Source organism: Pleurodeles waltl, chromosome 4_1 (assembly GCF_031143425.1).
Source record: "Pleurodeles waltl isolate 20211129_DDA chromosome 4_1, aPleWal1.hap1.20221129, whole genome shotgun sequence".
In the NCBI taxonomy this organism is placed as follows: domain Eukaryota; kingdom Metazoa; phylum Chordata; class Amphibia; order Caudata; family Salamandridae; genus Pleurodeles; species Pleurodeles waltl.
The window spans coordinates 665,113,882-665,134,036 of NC_090442.1; the positions used below are offsets into that span (position 1 = coordinate 665,113,882).

The window sequence follows — 20,155 nt, forward strand, 5'->3', positions numbered from 1 at the left end:
AGAAGCACAACAGGTCCACACCATGATGATGCAAAATAGCGCCAATATTCCATCAAGCAATTCACTTCACATACACTCTTCCTTTCCAAACGTATTCTTATTGCTGAGTAGATCACACGTTTCGCCTGCACTCACCCAGCAGCCCATGAAGTGGGCACACTGTGGAAAACATCATTCCATAGCTCAACGGGCATAAAGAAAGGGTGACAGAGCTGTAGCCTGACCATCAGGGATCCCCTTTCAGGGCAGCGTCTTACTCATTGCTTATGGCCACCCCTTCCTTCAACATTATTAGACACCTCCCAGAGACCACCAGTGGGGATGTTCAATGCGGCCTAGATTCTTGCTGTTCGCCCTCTTCAATGCCATATCCTCTGACCACTGGAGGACACCTTCCTTGTTGGCAAACCCTTACTCAGGATTATTCCATTCTAACCTGCCAACAAAAGAAAAACATTATTTGCTCTTTCTTGTTTTATATGACTTACACACATATCATTTGATTAGCTTGGATCTACCTGTTGGTGGGTTAGAAAACCACAATAAATTTAAGAACCAACTAAAAGTGCTTCATCGACCACGCACATTAATGGTGTCTGCATCGAAAATACTTCCTGTATCAGCGTTGACTAGGAGCCTTCCCCGCGTGGCAGACATTCTGGATCTCACCTGAGTTTAATGGGGAAGATAAGTCACCTGATCTCCCCCAGTGCATTTTGCTATCAGAATATGTGTTTGACACTCCTAGAGGGCAGAGGACACTAGACTGAACCCCGATTCAGGCATAAGAAAATATTACAGGCTAAAGGAGGATAAACCGAAATGGATCCTACAGTTTAATACACCGGCTTCATGTAGAACGGGGCTCTTTTTTCTTTAACTACAACTGAGTAATCATGCTGAATACATTCCCCTGAGCAAGACTTTCAACTTAAATGCTGCTTACATTGTTCCCCGGGGACTTTCTTTTTTGCTTTTCAGGTTTTCCCCTGCACAGATCTCTCTCCCTTTGGAATAGTCAGCAGAGAAAAATATTGATGTCATCCTCCGAGCGGTGCACGATCCCTGTGTGTTTTACGAATGTGATCGGAACAAAGGACCACAGGTGGGTAAATTGTTGCCTGTGAAATAAAGAGGTGCATTTTAATCTTGCTTCAGCAAAGTATACATCTTGGATGTCAGTCTCTACTTCGTCTTAGTTTCCCTCCCTGACAAAATTAGGAGCGCACAGAAGTGAATTAAAAACATCAGGATCTGAGAGCAGTTTTGGATATAATTGCCCTCACAGGAGCTTTTGATTGAGTAAGAAATCAATCTATAGCTAGAATCTGGCCACACCCAATTATAGACAAACAACAGTGACTCCATGGGGTACAATTAGCATGGATGCCACGGGTCCTCAGAGAAGCACGGGCACTAGGCTCCTGCCCTCTTATTGGGCAGAAAAGGACAGGCACAACTGTGGTGCAGGGGGCCCCGACCACCAGTGGTCTCACTGCTCCTGCTCCACTGAGGATAGTTACACTCTTGGGTGCTCTGTGTAGCACTGTTCATCTGTTTCACCCCAGAATACTGCTTACGATTGAGTAGAATGTGTCCGGTGCAGACAGCGGCTCCAAGCAACAAGGGACTCGGACATGGGCTCCTGACATTGCTGTAAACAAATTCAGCCACGGTCCAGGTTTCAGCCCACTCAACCATAAACCACCAAAATGATGCAGTGGGTAAGCACTCACCATCGAGGGCTTTGAATCAACTGTGACTCAAGTCCGATCCACAAAGGACAACTCAGCCCAAGGTCAACATACTGAGGACTATTAAAAAGTCCAGTAAAGACACCTTTTATTTACTTAGAAATGGTAAATAACTGTGTGACGTGTTGTAACATTCTACATCCAGAATTCCTTGCTTACTTCTGACAAGCATTGCTACGATTTACCTTGTTAAAAAATTTCCAAACTCGTCCTCTTGTTCTGCTAGGTGGTATTATTTATTAAGAAGGTATCTTGCCTCATGTACAAGTTTTGTGCCTCACTACTGTTTTCCATGTCCACATTCCCTGCTTTATCCTCACACACACAAAGCAGAGCACATCTTCAATGTGGGCAGGGGCGTGGTTTGGTCAGTAAGAATTGAAGTGGGGGGCAGCAATGTCCAGATTTTCCAACAAGCACGCTGGCCTATAATGTTAAAATACATTAAACGACAAGCAGGGTGCACAAGAGGAGCCTAATGGACAGTGAAAAAATTGGTAGGAATACTAAACTAGAGGAAGCACAGTAGTTTGTAAAACAACAAACATTTTTTAGGACTTTCAAAACAGAGAGAAAGATATTATGTCTGTGTGTCTATGAAAATTCTAGGTGAAATCCTATAGAATCTTCCCCATGCTGACTGAAAGCACATGCACCCAAGTATTTATAAAAAAATGCATTTATTTGGGGGGGCGGGGCAGGGCTGGATTAACCATTAAGCAAAATAAGCATGTGCTTAGGGCATCAAGGGAAGGGGGGGCACCATAGAAACTTTCCATTGCAGGATTTATCATGGACCATATGGTGCAGCTGAATCAGGTTCAGGTCCCACAATAAATACAAATATATATATATATATGGAAAATGTCACTTACCCAGTGTACATCTGTTCGTGGCATTAGTCGCTGCAGATTCACATGCTGTGCACATCCCGCCATCTGGTGTTGGGCTCGGAGTGTTACAAGTTGTTTTTCTTCGAAGAAGTCTTTTCGAGTCACGAGACCGAGGGACTCCTCCCATTTCGACTCCATTGCGCATGGGCGTCGACTCCATCTTAGATTGTTTTCCCCGCAGAGGGTGAGGTAGGAGTTGTGTATGCTAGTAATAGTGCCCATGCAATGGAGTGAATGCGTATGTACATAATGAAGTTTCAAGTAATATATTTACAAATGTACAAATGTTTAAGATCTACTTCTAAACGTCTACAGGCTCCCGGGGAGGCGGGTGGGCGCATGTGAATCTGCAGCGACTAATGCCACGAACAGATGTACACTGGGTAAGTGACATTTTCCGTTCGATGGCATGTGTAGCTGCAGATACACATGCGGTGCATAGACTAGTAAGCAGTTATCTCCCCAAAAGCGGTGGTTCAGCCTGTAGGAGTTGAAGTAGTTTGAAATAATGTTCTTAGTACAGCTTGACCTACTGTTGCTTGTTGTGCAGTTAACACATCTACACAGTAGTGCTTGGTAAATGTATGAGGCGTAGACCATGTTGCTGCCTTACATATTTCGTTCATTGGAATATTTCCTAGAAAGGCCTTCTTTCTGGTTGAGTGTGCCTTTGGTGTAATGGGCAGTTCTCTTTTAGCTTTAAGATAGCAGGTTTGAATGCACTTAACTATCCATCTAGCAATGCCTTGTTTTGAAATTGGATTTCCTGTATGAGGTTTTTGAAAGGCGATAAATAGTTGTTTTGTCTTTCGAATTAGTTTTGTTCTGTCAATGTAGTACATTAGTGCTCTTTTGATGTCTAATGTATGTAGTGCTCTTTCAGCTACAGAATCTGGCTGTGGGAAGAACACTGGTAATTCTACCGTTTGATTCAAGTGGAACGGTGAGATTACTTTTGGTAAAAATTTAGGATTGGTCCGTAGAACAACTTTATTTTTGGGTATTTGAATAAATGGTTCTTGAATGGTAAATGCTTGAATTTCACTCACTCTTCTTAGAGATGTGATGGCAATAAAAAATGCAACTTTCCACGTTAAGTATTGCATTTCACAAGAGTGCATGGGCTCAAAAGGTGGACCCATGAGTCGTGTTAAGACAATGTTGAGGTTCCATGAAGGAACTGGTGGTGTTCTTGGTGGTATAATTCTCTTTAGGAGTTCCATAAACGCTTTTATGACTGGTATCCTAAACAATGAAGTTGAGTGCGTAATTTGCAGGTAAGCTGAAATTGCCGTAAGATGTATTTTAATGGAAGAGAAAGCTAGTTTAGATTTTTGCAAATGTAGTAAGTATCTGTAGCCGGGCGTCCCCAGCAGCCGCGGCTCGGCATGACGCATCGGAGCAGGCCGATGCGTCATGTCCGCGTCTCCCCGTTGTCGGGGCAACGCGCTCCGACCGAGGCAGGGGCCAGGCCGTTGCCCGGGAAACCGGATGGGTTTCCCGGCGCGGCAGAATCAAAAGGGAGGACGGCACCAGAAGAAGGGAGGAGGGGAGGAGACCGGAGACGAAGGAGAGGAGAGCCGAGGAGGAGAGACAGGAGACAGCGGAGGAGGAGAGGAGAACCGAGGAGGAGAGACAGGAGACAGAGGAGCAGGAGAGGAGAGCCAAGGAGGAGAGACAGGAGGCAGAGGAGCAGGAGAGGAGAGCCCAGGAGAAGGAGCAGGAGAGGAGAGCCCAGGAGAAGGAGCAGGAGCAGGAGAGGAGAGCCCAGGAGAAGGAGAGGAGAGCCCAGGAGAAGGAGCAGGAGCAGGAGAGGAGAGCCCAGGAGAAGGAGCAGGAGAGGAGAGCCCAGGAGAGGGAGACCAAACAAAAGACGGAAGGAGAAGAGACCACATCAGAGGAACGCCACAACGCCAGCCACGACCCAGGAGGGTCGTGGCTCACCAAGGTACGGTCCTTGTGGACCAAAACAAAGGCCACTTCAGACTAAGGGAGGGGGAAGGGAATATCGAAGTGCAAAGGGAGGGGACCGAAAGGGGCATGATAACGAGCACATATGGGCACCCCACAAAATCTATCATTAGAGAGTGAGAGCACTTATCCCCCCCCCCCTTACCTCCTCACAGACACCCCTCCTTATCGTTCCTACCCATACCCAGACAAGACTACAGTGAAAGTGTGAAATAATCCTTTTGGTAAAACCCCATACTTACCCGGGTGTTGTTTTCCTTTTGTTTTCCGGTACCGAGAATCCACCTGAGGGGAACCGCCAGACGTCTCCCAGGAAAAGAAACATTGAAACTAAATCAACACTACAGGAACTGTACCGCAACACCGAAACCCCTAAGGAAAACCCCGCCCACTTGATTACATACTTCTAGTTTTTGTCTTTATTCCACCTTAAACTTAGAATAAATTCCACCACAAACTAAAACGCATATCTCGTCGTCATTTGTATATTGTTCGATCTGTCACAAGTGGTGTCAGAAGTGGGATCAGACTCTAGATCCTCCTCGACAATCGAACGGTATACACAATGAGTGACACCCCCTCGCTGGAAGACATGATAAAACAGTTGGCCGAAGGCCAACGCCACCTACAACTGGTGTGGGAGGCCCACCAGAGGGAGGCTAAGGAGGACCGTGAAGCCTTACAGTCGGCTTTGAAAAGTCAGGCAACCATACTGGCCAATAATCAACTGGTCCACGAGACGGCCATGAAGAAGCTAACAGAGACAATCGCTACCACTAAGGTACATCCCAATGTCCCAAGCTCCGTCCTGCAAAAATATCAAGAAGGGGATGATCCCGACTCCTTTTTCACTAATTTTGAAAGGGTGGCCTCAACCGCACAATGGCCGGAAGATAGATGGGGCCAGTATGTCGCCCCCTTGCTTACAGGAATCCTACAAGCCGCATACCAAGCTGCGAATCCCGGGGGAACAACCCCATATTCCGAAATAAAGACCAGTATATTAGAGCGGGTGGGGCATGACACGGAATATTATAGAATCAAATTCAGGAAAATCAAGTGGGGACCGAACGAGGATCCCCGAACCTTCTACTATCGGGTAAACGATTTGGCTTTAAAATGGTTGGGTCCGTCAGGGAATAGCCGGGAAGACGTAATCCAAACCATTGTCCTCGAACAATATTTAGATGCCTTGCCTACGGCCACAAAACACTGGATCCGTCAACATCCCAAGGTGAATACGGAGACGGCAATTGACTTAGCCTGTGCATACCACCGTTCGGTGGATGTACGAAATATGCCAACCCGCCCCATCATAAAACCGGGGCTCCCCAACCCCAAAAGCACTCCCAGAGTCCTTCCCGAAGAATCCGTACCTCGCAGAACCTGCGAGCATCCACCAGTACCGGGTCCGCAGTGTTATAACTGTGGGGAATGGGGACACATTGCCCGTATGTGTCCCCGGAAACAAGACACTAGTGAACCCATGGAGGTTGGAGTTACCCGACGACGGGTGCTGTGTACAGGCCAGGGCAACCCCAAATTTAAACAGTCCTTAAATGTCAATGGTCGAATGGTTTACGCCCTTATAGATTCCGGATGCAGTCAATCCGTGATAAGGAAGGATCTCCTAGCCCTAGCAGACCAGGAAGTCGAACATTGGGTGACTATTTGCTGCATTCATGGGGATAAGGAGAGATACCCCTTACAGGCCCTGACCGTAGAGTGGAGGAACTACAGGGACAGCCTTTCTATGGGTATAATCTCAGATCTGATAGAGGAATGTATTATTGGGACAGATTATGAACATTTTCAGGAGATCCTGGATCACGTTCGACAACCAACCCTGACCCAGGACTGGTGGAAGGGTGCCCCCTTTTCGGACAGCGACATAGAGCCCCCCCCTACCCGTAGGAAACTGTCACGTAGAGAGAAACGTGTTGAAAAAGCAACCCACCGAGAGAACGAGGCCCATAGCACACCCTCAGGTCTGATTGCTGAGACACATGAAGTGCCTGTCGGGTTTCCCCAAAGACAAAGAGAAGATCCTTCTCTCGCTCAAGCTTGGAAGTCGGCCAAAGCAGAAGAAACCGAAGAGGTGGGTCCCTACTTCTTAATTAGAAAAAACCTCTTATATCGCATAACCACTACTCGCTCCGGGGACCGTAAGCAACAGTTGTTAGTACCCGAGCACTATAGAGAACATGTTTTAACCCTAGCCCACTGTCAACCCGGAGGACGTCATTTCGGAAGGGAAAAAACAGAAGAGTATCTCCTCTGGCGGTTTTATTGGCCGGGGGTTTTTGCCCACATACGAAAATTTTGCTCCCAATGTTCCAGGTGCCAACTTACCGAACCCGGTAGACCTAGAAAAGCGCCTCTCATGCCATTACCCATCATAGACGTTCCGTTTAGTAGGATGGGAATGGACTTGATGGGTCCCATAGTTCCTTCCACGAAAGGGCACACATATATCCTAGTCATGGTAGATTATGCCACCCGATACCCAGAGGCCATTCCATTAAAAAGTATGACAACCAAAACAGTAGCCCAAGCAATGATTAATGTATTTTCTCGAGTAGGATTTCCACATGAAATACTCACTGATCATGGAACTCCTTTCATGTCTACCCTCATGAAGCAGGTGTGCAAAACGTTAGGCATTTCCCAAATTCGCACCTCGGTGTACCATCCACAGACCGATGGTCTGGTAGAACGGTACAACCGTACCATAAAAACCCTGCTAAGAAAAGTAGTAGAGGAGTCAGGCAAAAACTGGGATCAAAAATTGCCCTTGGTATTGTATGCTATACGTACCCATGAACAGGCATCTACCGGACACAGTCCTTTTGAACTCGTGTTCGGAAGACAGCCCCGTTCCCTGCTAGACATGGCCATAGAAGCTTGGGAAGAGGAGGCGGAGGAAGGGGGGAAACCCTTGTTAGAATATGCCCACGACTTACGATCGCAGTTACAAGGGTTATGGGATACAGTCCGAGTAAATATGGAACATGCCCAACAGAACCAAAAACAATATTACGATCGAGGGAGTAAATTAAGAGTTCTACTGCCAGGAGATCAGGTACTTATAATGCGCCCCACGTCTGAACGCAAATTGGTAGCAAAATGGCAGGGTCCACATAAAGTACTACGAGCCGTTTCCCCGGTCACTTACCTAATTGAAATCTCGATCACGCCGCAGAAAACCCAGATTTATCACATAAATCTATTAAAAAAATGGGAAGAACCCGAGGGCTCTAACTCGACCGAAGCCGTGGGCCGGTTCCTATGTCCCAATGGGAGGGTTCAAATTGAATTTTGCCCGACCGAGACCAATATTGGGGAGAATCTACCCACAGTGAACTCCTCGTTAACAAAATTAGAGAGGGAACAGGTATTCAGTCTACTGGAACATTTCAGATCGTTTTTTTCCATAGTGCCAGGCAAAACCTCTTTGATCGCCCATAAAATACGGACTGCACCAGGTACAATTTTCCGGTTACGACCATATCGTATACCAGAGGCCAGGAAACAGATTATGGAGGACGAGGTCCAAAAGATGCTAGAGTTAGGAGTAATAGAGCCTTCTACTAGTCCCTGGTGCTCCCCAGTTGTCCTGGTACCAAAACCTGATGGTACTATTAGGTTCTGCATCGATTTCAGGAAACTCAACGAACATTCCATGTTCGATACTTATCCGATTCCCAGGGTGGATGATGTATTAGAAAAACTAGGAAAAGCAAAATACATGTCCACCCTAGATTTAACTAAAGGATATTGGCAGATTCCACTAGCCGCAGAAGATAAAGAGAAAACGGCCTTTGCAACGCAGTCAGGCTTGTACCACTTCACAGTGTTGCCGTTCGGACTGCATGGAGCCCCAGCAACATTCCAACGGTTAATGGACAGCCTCCTAAACCCCTTTCGACATTTTTCAGCTGCTTACTTAGACGACGTAGTTATTTTCAGTGAAAAATGGAATGATCATCTACTACATTTGCAGCAGATATTCCATACTCTGAGACAGGCAGGGTTAACTGCCAATCCAAAAAAATGCGTTATCGGTCAGCCTGACATATTGTACTTAGGATACAAAATCAGTCAAGGGAACCTCCAGCCACAATCTAAAAAGGTAGAGGCTATTCTCAATGCACCTAACCCTGCAACAAAGAAGGATTTGCGTTCCTTCCTAGGGTTGGTCGGCTACTATCGAAGATTCATTCCCAATTATTCCACCCTAGCCGCCCCCCTTACAGATCTTCTGGCTAAATCTCGTCCTAATCAATTAGCCCCTTTTTCGGATCAACAGGAGACTAGTTTTGAACAGTTAAAAGCCTTTCTGACTAGAGCGCCCATCCTACGGTGCCCCGATTTCTTGAAACCGTTCCACCTCTATACAGACGCCTCTGATGTCGGGCTAGGAGGGGTACTGACCCAGCCCGATGGGGACGGTAGGGATCACCCAATAGTGTATATTAGCAGGAAACTGTTTCCTCGGGAACGCCATTACCCCACAATTGAAAAAGAATGTTTGGCCATCAAATGGGCTGTAGACACCTTGCAGTATTACCTTTTGGGTCGCCCTTTTATTCTCTATACGGATCATGCTCCCCTCACTTGGTTGTCGGCTCATAAAGATACGAATTCACGGATCTTGAGGTGGTTCCTTGAACTCCAACCCTTTTCGTTTCAGGTCCGTCACATCCCTGGTCCCCAACAGGCCCCGGCTGATTATCTCTCCAGATACCCGCACTCTACCTCGGTCCTCGATCAGGACCGTTCTTGGGAAGGGGTGTGTAGCCGGGCGTCCCCAGCAGCCGCGGCTCGGCATGACGCATCGGAGCAGGCCGATGCGTCATGTCCGCGTCTCCCCGTTGTCGGGGCAACGCGCTCCGACCGAGGCAGGGGGCAGGCCGTTGCCCGGGAAACCGGATGGGTTTCCCGGCGCGGCAGAATCAAAAGGGAGGACGGCACCGGAAGAAGGGAGGAGGGGAGGAGACCGGAGACGAAGGAGAGGAGAGGAGACAGGAGACAGCGGAGGAGGAGAGGAGAACCGAGGAGGAGAGACAGGAGACAGAGGAGCAGGAGAGGAGAGCCAAGGAGGAGAGACAGGAGGCAGAGGAGCAGGAGAGGAGAGCCCAGGAGAAGGAGCAGGAGCAGGAGAGGAGAGCCCAGGAGAAGGAGCAGGAGCAGGAGAGGAGAGCCCAGGAGAAGGAGAGGAGAGCCCAGGAGAAGGAGCCGGAGCAGGAGAGGAGAGCCCAGGAGAAGGAGCAGGAGAGGAGAGCCCAGGAGAGGGAGACCAAACAAAAGACGGAAGGAGAAGAGACCACATCAGAGGAACGCCACAACGCCAGCCACGACCCAGGAGGGTCGTGGCTCACCAAGGTACGGTCCTTGTGGACCAAAACAAAGGCCACTTCAGACTAAGGGAGGGGGAAGGGAATATCGAAGTGCAAAGGGAGGGGACCGAAAGGGGCACGATAACGAGCACATATGGGCACCCCACAAAATCTATCATTAGAGAGTGAGAGCACTTATCCCCCCCCCCCTTACCTCCTCACAGACACCCCTCCTTATCGTTCCTACCCATACCCAGACAAGACTACAGTGAAAGTGTGAAATAATCCTTTTGGTAAAACCCCATACTTACCCGGGTGTTGTTTTCCTTTTGTTTTCCGGTACCGAGAATCCACCTGAGGGGAACCGCCAGACGTCTCCCAGGAAAAGAAACATTGAAACTAAATCAACACTACAGGAACTGTACCGCAACACCGAAACCCCTAAGGAAAACCCCGCCCACTTGATTACATACTTCTAGTTTTTGTCTTTATTCCACCTTAAACTTAGAATAAATTCCACCACAAACTAAAACGCATATCTCGTCGTCATTTGTATATTGTTCGATCTGTCACAGTATCCTACTATCTCTTTTGCAGATGCGTGTAAAGGTTGAATTTGATTATTATGGCAGTAATAAACAAATCTTTTCCACTTATTTGCATAGCAGTGTCTAGTGGTAGGTTTTCTAGCTTGTTTTATGACCTCCATACATTCCTGTGTGAAGTCTAAGTGCCCGAATTCTAGGATTTCAGGAGCCAAATTGCTAGATTCAGCGATGCTGGATTTGGATGTCTGATCTGTTGTTTGTGTTGTGTTAACAGATCTGGTCTGTTTGGCAGTTTGACATGAGGTACTACTGAAAGGTCTAGTAGTGTTGTGTACCAAGGTTGCCTTGCCCATGTTGGTGCTATTAGTATGAGTTTGAGTTTGTTTTGACTCAACTTGTTTACTAGATATGGAAGAAGTGGGAGAGGGGGAAAAGCGTACGCAAATATCCCTGACCAGTTCATCCATAGTGCATTGCCCTGAGACTGATGTTGTGGGTACCTGGATGCGAAGTTTTGGCATTTTGAGTTTTCTTTTGTTGCAAATAGATCTATTTGTGACGTTCCCCACATTCTGAAGTAAGTGTTCAGTATTTGGGGGTGAATTTCCCATTCGTGGATCTGTTGGTGATCCCGAGAGAGATTGTCTGCTAACTGATTCTGAATCCCTGGAATAAATTGTGCTATTAGGCGAATGTGGTTGTGAATCGCTAAATGCCATATTTTTTGTGTTAGGAGACACAACTGTGTTGAGTGTGTTCCTCCCTGTTTGTTTAGGTAATACATTGTTGTCATGTTGTCTGTTTTGACAAGAGTGTATTTGTGGGTTATTATGGGTTGAAATGCTTTCAGCGCTAGAAACACAGCTAACAGTTCTAAGTGGTTTATATGAAACTGTCTTTGCTGAATGTCCCATTGTCCTTGGATGCTGAGCTGATTGAGGTGTGCTCCCCACCCTGTCATGGATGCATCTGTCGTTATTACGTATTGTGGCACTGGGTCTTGAAAAGGCCGCCCTTGGTTTAAATTTATACTGTTCCACCATTGAAGCGAGATGTATGTTTGGCGGTCTATCAACACCAGATCTAGAAGTTGACCCTGTGCCTGTGACCACTGTGATGCTAGGCACTGTTGTAAGGGCCGCATGTGCAACCTTGCGTTTGGGACATGAGGACATCATGCCTAGGAGTTTCATTACTAATTTGACCTGTATCATTTGGTTTGGATACATGGCTTGTATTACATTGTGGAATGTTTGGACTCTTTGTGGACTTGGAGTGGCAATTCCTTTTACTGTGTTGATTGTTGCTCCTAGGTATTGCTGTGTTTGACACGGCAGAAGGTGTGACTTTGAGTAATTGATTGAGAAACCTAGTTTGTGTAGGGTTTCTATGACATAATTTATGTGTTGTGAACACTGTATTTGCGTGTTGGTTTTGATTAACCAATCGTCTAGGTACGGGAACACATGTATTTGCTGCCTTCTGATATGTGCAGCTACTACTGCTAGACATTTTGTAAAAACTCTTGGCGCAGTCGTTATTCCGAATGGCAACACTTTGAATTGGTAATGTATCCCTTGGAATACAAACCTTAGGTACTTTCTGTGTGAAGGATGTATTGGTATATGGAAATATGCATCCTTTAGATCCAGTGTTGTCATGTAGTCTTGTTGTTTGAGTAGTGGGATTACTTCTTGTAATGTAACCATGTGAAAGTGGTCTGATTTGATGTATGTATTTAATATTCTGAGATCTAGTATAGGTCTTAGAGTTTTGTCTTTTTTGGGTATCAGAAAGTACAGTGAGTAAACTCCTGTGTTTAGTTCTTGTTTTGGTACTAATTCTATTGCCTCTTTTTGGAGCAATGCTTGAACTTCTAATCCTAGAAGATTTATATGTTGTTTTGACATACTGTGTGTTTTCGGTGGGACTGTTGGAGGGAATTCGAGAAATTCTATGCAATAACCATGCTGGATAATTGCTAGTACCCAAGTATCTGTTGTTATCTCCTCCCAATGTTTGTAAAATTGGCTTAGTCTTCCCCCCACAGGTGTTATGTGATGGGGATGTGTGACTTGTAAGTCACTGCTTATTTTGAGGACTATTGGGGCTTTGGAATTTTCCTCTATTTTTTTGGAATTGTCCCCCTCTATATTGCCCCCGAAAACTTCCCCGCTGATATTGGCTTTGGTAAGTGGGCCTTGTTTTTGATGTTGTGGTTTCTGTAGGTTGTCCTCGAAACCCTCCCCTAAAAGGTGTTTTGCGAAATGTGCCTCTGCTCTGCGGGGAGTAGAGTGCGCCCATGGCTTTTGCTGTATCAGTGTCTTTCTTGAGTTTATCAATAGCAGTGTCGACTTCCGGCCCAAACAACTGCTGTTCATTAAATGGCATATTTAGCACGGCTTGTTGAATTTCCGGCTTGAAACCTGACGTGCGCAGCCATGCGTGCCTTCTTATTGTTATTGCAGTATTTACTGTCCTTGCAGCCGTATCTGCTGCATCCATTGAAGACCGTATCTGATTATTAGAGATACTTTGTCCTTCTTCCACCACTTGTTGTGCTCTTTTTTGGAACTCCTTGGGTAAGTGTTCTATCAAATGTTGCATCTCATCCCAGTGAGCTCTATCATATCTTGCCAAAAGTGCTTGTGAATTGGCAATGCGCCATTGGTTTGCTGCTTGTGCTGCAACCCTTTTGCCTGCAGCATCAAATTTGCGACTCTCTTTGTCTGGAGGTGGTGCGTCCCCCGAGGTATGAGAGTTCGCTCTCTTACGAGCTGCCCCGACAACTACTGAGTCTGGTGTTAACTGGGTTGTAATATAAACAGGATCTGTTGGCGGTGGCTTGTACTTTTTCTCCACCCTTGGAGTTATGGCTCGGCCTTTAACAGGATCCTGAAAGATTTGTTTTGAATGTTTTAGCATTCCTGGGAGCATAGGTAGTCTTTGGTATTGGCTATGAGTGGAGGATAGCGTGTTAAACAAAAAGTCATCCTCAATTGGTTCGGAATGCAAGGTGACGTTATGGAAAGCAGCTGCCCTTGCGATCACCTGTGTGTAAGATGTACTGTCCTCAGGAGGGGACGGCCTGGCAGGGTACGAGTCTGGGCTGTTGTCCGATACTGGAGCATCGTAAAGGTCCCATGCATCGGGATCATCTTGACTCATGGCAGTATGAGTCGGGGAGTGCATCAGTGGAGGAGTTGCTACTGGTGATGTGTGCACTGATGGTGGTGGAGACGGTGGTGGAGTTGTTTTCTTTGCCACCTTTGCCTGTGGCTCCTTGTCCTTTTTTTGAAAGGCAAGTTTTCTTTTTATTTTAATTGGGGGAAGAGTGGTTATCTTCCCTGTGTCTTGATGAATGTGGAGCCTCCTTTGAGTATGGTCTGGCTCTACAGCTTGAAGTTCCTCTCAAAATCTATGTTTTTGCATTTGGGAGGACAATCCTTGTTCCTATGTATAGGAACCTGTTTTCGGCTCCGAGGCTGGATGTTTCGGAACCGAAACTTTTTGGGACGTCTTTTTAGGCTCCGAAGAAACCTTTGTAATTTTCGGCGTGGTGGTTTCTCGGTGCCGAATTTGTTCGGTGCCGCTGTCATGGTGTCGAAATTTCTCTGAGCCGATGTCTCGGGTCCGAGATTGCTGTGTGGCGGTATCTCGACCGGAGTCGGATGACTTCGACACCAGCGTGCCCTTTTTCGGTGCCTTGGCTCGGTCACCTATTTTTTGGGTTAAGCTATGGCCTGTTGGCGGTGGCGTCCCCTGGGCTTTTGTTGACTTCTCGTGAGTCTTATGTTTCGACGTCTTACTCACGGTTTTCCGCATTTCTCCGGCCTCGAGCTCTTCCGAGTCTGACTCGTGGATAGAGAAAGCTTCCTCTTCCTCCTTGAAAAGCTCTTGTCCTGTCGGCGACGACGCCATCTGCAGTCTTCTGGCTCTTCGGTCTCTTAACGTCTTTCTGGACCGAAAAGCTCGACAGGCTTCACAAGTATCTTCCTTGTGCTCTGGGGACAAGCACAAGTTACAGACCAGATGCTGATCCGTATACGGATACTTGTTATGGCATTTTGGACAGAAGCGGAATGGGGTCCGTTCCATCAGCCTTGAAGTCACACGTGGCCGGGCCGACCAGGCCCCGACGGGGGATCGAAAAAACCCCGAAGGGCCACCGGAGCTCTTCAAAATTCGGTGTCGATCTGTTGTAACTAACCCGATACCGAACGCAAACAATACCGACGTTTTTTCCGAGATTCTAACTAACTTTCCGACCCGAAACACGGAGCGAAAAGGAACACGTCCGAACCCGATGGAGGAAAAAAAACAATCTAAGATGGAGTCGACGCCCATGCGCAATGGAGTCGAAATAGGAGGAGTCCCTCGGTCTCGTGACTCGAAAAGACTTCTTCGAAGAAAAACAACTTGTAACACTCCGAGCCCAACACCAGATGGCGGGATGTTATCAGCATGTGTATCTGCAGCTACACATGCCATTGAACATATATATATAATGATTTTTTTAAAAAATGGTAATAATAGAGGTTAATGATATACACTGGGGGCACCAAAATCTTAGGGACTCTAAAGGTCTTAATCTGGCCTGGGGAGGTAACACCCCAACCTCCCCCCACAATCGGTCCATGTCGTTATGTGGCGTTTGGGCTGAATACCATTATCGTAAAAGTTATACGTAGTGTTCGTAAATTGCTGTTATAAGTTTTGTTGCAAGAGAAGACATTAATGGGAATTCCAGCACTGGAAATGAAAATTAATGTGGTTTAAGGGACCTGATGCTCACAACCTATCACATGTGGGGTATGACGCTGGGGAAACATTGCGGCAAACAGGTTGACAAAGACAGAAAATGCAGAAACGCATTCCTGTTCCCCTTTGCAAAGTGGAATAAAGTGGTTACACTTGTAACACAAGTGTTTGTCGTTGAGCGAGAGAGAATTTTTTTTTCTTCAGTGAAAAAAAAACAAAGGTTCCTGGCAGTGCTTAATTTGTAATTAAAAACGTGCTGGTGCTCAGAGCTCTCCTCTGAAACATGCAGCTGCTGCAATTAAATGTGCGAACACTGAATACTGAGGCAGCGTAATCCTGAAGCCATTGCGGCCCTCTTCAGTACACTTAAGCCACTCCCTGCCCCTTCAGCTCACTCCTGCAGCTTTCTGCTCTCTCCCATTGTGACGCTTTTTCATTTTTCTCTTCCTCCATCTTTCCCATGTGTGTCTTTTGCTCGCAGCAAATGCTTGAGGCAGAAGAATAAGCGCAGGCCCTCAAAAATAAGTGCCGGTGCTCAGCACCGGAAACAACAAACACAAATTAAGCACTGGTTCCAGGACGGTTTTAGTTAAGTTCTGACTTTACTCGTACAAAACCATAGAAATTCCACAGTTATAGTTAGAGTTCTTACAAGCAACTATAAGTCGGACCCTAAGGTAACTGTAACTTGCACCATTGCCATGTACAGCTTTTTCTTCAAAGATTTGACTGTTAATGTTTCATTTATAGTTTTAAGGATGTTACAGAAGTTGTCTTGATTGCTGTAATATCTGGGGTAATTAGCAGTGCGTGGCGAGGGTGCAAGTTGTAGTTAATTTAGGGCGCGAGACCCATACCAACCCGTACACCCACCCATTCCTAAACACTTAAAATTACGTACACCCCTTTTAATGCTGCTTATTTGCCTTATAGATAGTACGATTTTACCTGCGTTGCAAAAATGTCACGTTTAAAGTACTGAAAAACACCCTTGGTATTACTTATCTGTTGTAGCGTCCATTATGGTACCGCTTGTACTGTAAACGTTACACCCCATACATAGCGCCTTTAATCCTCCACCTGCTGTCCTGCAACTTCCTGGACTTCATCACTCGGATTACAGATCTTTTAAGGTCAAACATGCCCTTAGTTTTGCCTCTTTTTAACTGTATATTTGTGTCTCATCAAGCACTGTTTTTAACATGTTGCCGCTGAGCTTTCAGTAAAGGTTGATAGAAAGTTTACGCAGCGCTATTATCTGGTTCAAAGGCTGGGTGGGGGTCCTCGCTGCCACCGGCTTCCACCAAAGGGCACGTGGACCTTCTACCCACGGGTTTCGGTAAAGTAGGGTCGTTCCTCCTGCCCCCTCTCTCGACGCTCCCCTAACAATGACTGTTTTCTGCTCCACCCAGGGAGACCAACAGCCTTCATACAATGAGCTGCGCTCAGTTCTTCCCAATTTACTGCGCGCTACACCCGACCTTTCCTTAAGAATCACGAAGTCACTCAGTCGCCCTGCAGGCGCTTCAGCGCGTTCGGAAGCAATGGCTTGTGCAGAACAGGAAATGTGATTCTGCCGCGGGAGACCAAGCCAGGCCTCCCTGGCGTCAGCTAAAGATCTTAATCGTGGTCAGTTAACCTGGCGGATTAAGCACTGCCAGGGCCAGGGCCTCGGCGAGCAGCACCGTCCTGAGGTGGGATGCTGAGGTCCGCCTAGGCGCGCTCATCCGTGGGGAGGGACAGACGTACCACAGCCTGAGATCACCGTTGCAGAACGAGATAAGTGTTTGGGACGGCTATTTGGAGGTAAATCTGTGAATGGGAAACTAGAAGTGCGGCTCAACCCAGGGGCCTGGCTAGCAAAAGTGCAGCGGGTGCGTTGGCACCGGGCCCACTGGCGCGAAAGGCTACTTCAGGCGAATTAATGGGGGTGGGAGAGCTCGTTTCCCTTGCAGCCATTCGAGCCAGTGGCACCGTTGCTACGTTACTTGCCCTATCAAAATGGCTCTGAATTTTCAGACAGCAGAAGAACATGAATTAGTCACCGACAAAGCTCATAGGTCGCTATGAAGTTTATCCCAAAAAGCTTTTACATGTTTAGTACACACGTGCGCAACACAAGAGAAACGGGCTATTTAACAGCTGTGCCGGGATACAAAACTGAATCATGAAAATGTTTTTCGTAGCCACAAAGCACACATCAGAAGCTGAAGCAGACTGGGGTTCAAAGTGTCTCCCAAGTACAAATATCAAGGGTAACAGGCACTGACAAAGCTGACAGGTTTGGCTTTTGTATAGTACATGCAACTAGAAGACACATGACATGCACACAGAGATTCCGTATAGATACACAGACACAGGCCTAGAGAACAATATATCGAGGCATCCATACACAGTCTAACTGACGTAAGTACACTCATGCACACACCACACAGACAGGTAAGTAAAGTCACAGACAACACACAGTGTACCCTCTTTAGGGGCATTTATCTGCTGAGCTTCCCTGGTTGGTTCTAGCGCCGGAATGTCCCCTCGGGCATGATATGTGCGCTTTATAAATAAATAAATAACACACACAAAGCCTGGACGACGACTGGATGGATAGACAGGGGGATGGACAAACGGGAGGGATGCCTGGCGTTGATTATGTTGCATTTGATGCCGGGTGCGTTAGAAGGAACTGCGGGTTACAGGGTGCAGGACCTGTCCAGGCGGTAGCACCCGGAGTTGTGATCGGGGACCATGGTCCACGCGGACAAGAGAGCGGTGGTGCTGTGCATGGGTTTCGGCAATGCACTGAACAATGAATGCATCGGTCTTTTCCCAAAGTAGTCTTGACTGCAGCTTAGGTTCACATTCTTTGTACAATGGACGCTTTACAAGTTGGTGCACAAACAAGGATCAGCTCTTGTGAGTTGACATTATCGTGTGACCCAAGTTTAACCCGAAACACCCTTCCCTATCTGCTATCAACACTCCAGGGATCAGGACTGATGTTATTGCAAAGGCTGACTATGTGAATGACCTCTACCTATACCTCCTCTATGGCCAATCACAAACGTACGGCTAACACAAAAGGGGACCGCTCGGAGCATCTTCGAATTCCAATTACACAGCTACCTCTAGCCTTCATGAACCACCAAGGGCCCCCTGTCTTCCCAAAGGAAAGTCCAAATGTTCTATGCAGATACCTATAGACAGATGTGGGTATGTTTCTAGCCGTGCTTCCCAGATCCTGGAGTCAATACCCACTCTTACTAAATGCCACGCCTATGGAGCGCTCCCTGTTGGACTGTAACTCACCTTCATAAAAAATCTAACACAGCTCGATCCCAACGCGCTTTACCTTACACAGAAACTGCCTTTCCACACTAATCTAACTGGCCCTATGTTTTCGTTGTACAGTTGGACTTTGTAAAGTGCCCTCGTTGCTCTGAAGCAGGCCTGGCAAACACTAGCGCTGCGGAACCGCAGTACTGCTGAGCTCTAAGGAATGGTGTCGGGGGGCCACCGTGTCCCACTAATGAGGATGCCTGACAGTGCCACGGACCGTGACTGGCTGATCAAAGGACAAACAGACGACATGCCCCTGTGTAACGCCAGGGCACGGCACAGGTGCCAGGGCAGCCGTGCATCTGGTGGTCCCTTGGTGCAGTGGCACAGTGGGCATAAAACGATGGGCTGGAATGCGGACTGGCGGTGGACGCGAGTTCAGGCATTCCACCAACCACTTTTTCTTCGCCTCAAGCGATCTAGTCTTACCAAATCCGTTCCAGGCGGACGCGGAAACGAACGCCCCGGCATCAGCACGATCAATAGAGGAACCGCTGAATGAAAATAAAAACAATCCCGTAAGGTGAGACTCAGAAATACTACATTTTTTAAATAGACTGGAAGCTGTTACACACACGCAGCTCGGCTACCACGTGAGATACAGAAAGGCGTAACGTTCACAGCCGCGTTAATGACTCGACTGAAGAGGCAAGTTTCAAGTGTGAGAAAAATAGGTGCGCCACAGCCCGCCGCGAGGCGTCTGAGGAGGTAGAGCGCGCGCGCCTCCCCCCAGCGCCTCGTTCCCGGGCTTCTGCTTCATTCCACTTTCCCTGCACAGGGTTAAACAGTGATGGTACTGTATAACTGCTCAGTGGTCAGGAGTGTTTGTTTTCGAGTGCACCTAGTTTTAACTATTTTATATAGGGTGAGCAGACGTCTCAGATTTGCCGGGACAGACACGGTTTTCACCAGCTGTCCTGGCAGATTTCTGGATCTTTAGCTCATGTCCCGGTTTTTAGAGAGGATCGACTGAAAACAGTGGGAGGTGCCTTTTTATGTTTTCCAAAAGCATGGATAGTTAGCAGCTGTATCCGGAAAGCTATTCAGTTAACAGGCATGATATTGGCTTTAAGAATTGCATTTTATTCATGTTTTTGATGCACCTGCTTTAATTTTATGCTGATGAGCGCTGTCATTGTGCACCCTCGGTTGAAGTAAAATTGTAGTCCCCTTTCTATTTTTTTAATGAAATGACCCGGTTTTTTACTTTAACATTCTGGTCACCCTATATTTGACCTCAGGGCTTGAGGTCACCCACCATGCTGGCGCTAGCACTTTACAATCAGTACAATTGGAAGGATATTGGTAACTCGGGACTGTGACCCACCTCACTTTTCTCTCCCTAGAAAGGATCAGGCCCTCACATCTGGAACTACACTGTCCATTACAAAAACAGGGCAAATAAACCGGTATCTTTCTTTTCCCAAATGTTTCCATTGCCCACTCCTAGTTTTTGAGGGATACAGGATTTCATGCATGAGCCTTCTGGGTGAAAGGTGACACTGAAGTGTAGCTAAGTTCTACGAATATAACAGCTGGGAAGGCAGACTGTGAGA

The 20,155-nt window shown here is 47.0% G+C and overlaps 1 protein-coding gene and 1 long non-coding RNA gene across 6 annotated transcripts in view; one reads left to right on the top strand and one right to left on the bottom strand.

Annotated features, from left to right (window-relative positions):
• GRIP1 (glutamate receptor interacting protein 1) overlaps positions 1–20,155 on the bottom strand; it is a 1,044,357-nt gene that overhangs the window by 699,616 nt on the left and 324,586 nt on the right. The gene's annotated exons all lie outside the window — the stretch shown is intronic.
• Positions 980–20,155, top strand: part of LOC138288561 (uncharacterized) — a 104,476-nt gene continuing 85,300 nt past the window's right edge. Inside the window, exon 1 of the long non-coding RNA XR_011202458.1 lies at positions 980–1,105. This is a non-coding gene — a long non-coding RNA (uncharacterized lncRNA). The remainder of the gene's footprint in view (positions 1,106–20,155) is intronic.